The following is a 2,612-nucleotide window of genomic DNA, read 5'->3' as shown; positions in this document are numbered from 1 at the left end:
ATCATAGTAACTCTTTATCACATGTTTACCCCAGTCTACCATTTAGATTGTGGGAGGAGGGTGTTACAAGAACTTGTTGCTTAAAAACATTGAACTCCTTGATCTGAATAGTGAGATTGGTGGGAGTGATGAAGGAATTAGTGTCATGAGTAGTGGCACCTTCCGTAGAAAAAATGGCTCCAACCCTGAAATTTGAACTCACAGATTGCAAATATGGACTTAGAAACAATAATCCCGGTCCCTTGGCTACAACATTGACACTTTTTTCAATGAAATATATATTTATGGTTTCAGCAAACAAAAATGAGCAACAACATCAAATTACATAGTAACTAGAATTAATTAACATACTGAAGAAGTCTACGGAGAGTCTTCTGTCATCATATCTGCCTGTGGTTGTTCCAAAGAATGTTTCTCCATAGGGAGGATTCTCCTCAAGATCATTATAGGGGAACACAAAGTGGATGGCATCCATATCGGTGGGTGGATGGAAAAATAGAAGCAATATGTTTCAAATTTCATGCATTTCAGTCTTAGTTATTTTGTTTTTCTTAGAAAGTTTCCAAGATTTCTTCTAACATGGGTTAACTTCAATCTTTGCTCCTTATCATTGTAGAAAAATTGGGCCTTATTGAAAAATTGATCTCCAATCTACTCTTTGAATTGAAGAGTAAATATCTCCATGGCCATTGCAAGTAGTGGCGCTGCGATCTTAGCACATTCTTCAAGAAAACCCTTCAAATCCATGCAATAGGAGTTCCTAGTTTCATTGCGGAATGAACTCTTTTAAAGCTAATAACTATGGATTGAATTCTCCCAATGAACACATTAGTGGATTATTTTCACCACGATTATATTTACCAATGCCAAAATTGAAAAATAGGAGAAAAATTGATCCAAGACTATCTAGGTGCAGTATATCTTCATTTAGACTGACTTCATAGCCACACATTATTCAACATAAGAAAGAGGCATTTTGGTTCTATAGATTCCTCTCCATCATATATGACCATGTTATTAATATTAGACACTAGACAAAAGACATGAGAGAAGATGCCCTTGAGCTTGCACACCTTTATAACAAAGACCTGATTGTTGTAGATGTCAGAGGCAACATTGAATTTACCAAATCAGGCATAGTTAAATAGGTTGATGTAGAGAGTGTCACCATTTTGGACCAGTCACCCCATCAAATTGCCAAATCAAAACAAAATGATCCTCTCAAGGAATGAAAAATTGTGGAGGGCGATGTAGAGGATCTCTTATTTCCAACAGATTATGCAGATATATATGTTTTTTCTTGAAGGATGTCCCTTTTCTTTTTGTTACATCTACGAAGCCATATTACTTTTATTTATTTATTTTTACTGAAAATCGAAGACACAAGCCTAAACATTATATTCCAATTATAGACTAGAAATAGATGAATAATTATTCTAACAACAATTTTTGTTTTATGCCTATGATAATCAAGTTTGAGAGCTTCATGATTAAAGACACATCAAAGTGACAGTTGAAAATAATATGAGTGTTTTCTTTAGTTAATCCATCTGCATGACTTTGACACATGCCCCTATTGATTCTGTACCACTTATTTATTGATATTCCCTAATGATTTCAGACAAACAAAGGTAAGAGATGTCAACAACAGTCACCAAATGTCAATATGAAAAAACCTCACTAATGAAACTAAAAAGAGCCATCACTATCAAATGGGTTGTATTTACCTTTCTTAAGGAGATATTATTGCCAATAATCATCTTTTCATACCCACTAGAAGAGAAAGAAACATCAAAATGATGATGTTCAAAATTATGCAGAATTATGCTCTGTATAATTCTTTTTTTGGTTAAATTTATCTAAATCCAAAATTTCATATGGAAGAGTTGCATGCCCATTCTGATTCCAGTTCCTTGAAGAAGAATTATAAGTTCATTTAAGCCAAATATCAAATTACTGTCGATTCAAATAGTTGCATACCTAGAGAAATACATTCAATTAATGCTTTTATGGTATCTAGTTTTAACATGAAGAGACATTGTGTTTGTGCTTGTTTCTCCATGATTTGGAAGGTTTCAATTAGTTATACAAATCTATTTGAAACAACAAACTTTGGAATCTGAAGGAAATTTGAAAGGAATTCTTGGTTACACAAAGGATGATGTGGTATCTACAGATTTCATTGGGGGGAGTTGGTATCTTTTGAATATGTCCAACATTCCATTTGTTTGTTTCGAGCTCGTGCTATGAATTAGTTGTGTATTGAATGTATCTTGCTTATTGTTTTAGATCAAGAATATTTGATGCGAAAGCAGGGAGCCCCGAGTGAAATTTTTGTGAAATTAGTGTGATGATGTGACAAAACGTGGGGTTACAAATGAGAATTAAACCACTTGTATATTTGAAGTATGTTAAATGGAATTCATAATTTTCAACAATATTAGTACAATGCTTACGTTAGTAATTTATTCTTTGTTTTCCAGTTCATGAGTGGTAGATTTGACTATTCATATGGTCACTACTCAATAAGTTATAATAGTTTTTCCTAGTCCATGTCTTCAATTCTTCCTTCAATAAATTACATGGAGTCTAGTCATTGTGGTTTGTAGAGG

General features: G+C 33.4%; 1 pseudogene; it reads left to right on the top strand.

Annotated features, from left to right (window-relative positions):
- Positions 1-682: 682 nt before the first annotated feature.
- Positions 683-1,304, top strand: LOC149199911 (2-methyl-6-phytyl-1,4-hydroquinone methyltransferase, chloroplastic pseudogene; annotated as a pseudogene).
- The last annotated feature ends 1,308 nt before the right edge of the window (positions 1,305-2,612 follow it).

This window comes from Pinus tabuliformis, chromosome 2_1 (genome assembly GCF_031772625.1).
Source record: "Pinus tabuliformis cultivar Carrire ecotype Pingquan chromosome 2_1, CPIR1, whole genome shotgun sequence".
Lineage (NCBI taxonomy): Eukaryota > Viridiplantae > Streptophyta > Pinopsida > Pinales > Pinaceae > Pinus > Pinus tabuliformis.
The sequence above is the reverse complement of the archived record's forward strand: the minus strand, read 5'-3'. Positions and strand labels throughout refer to the sequence as shown.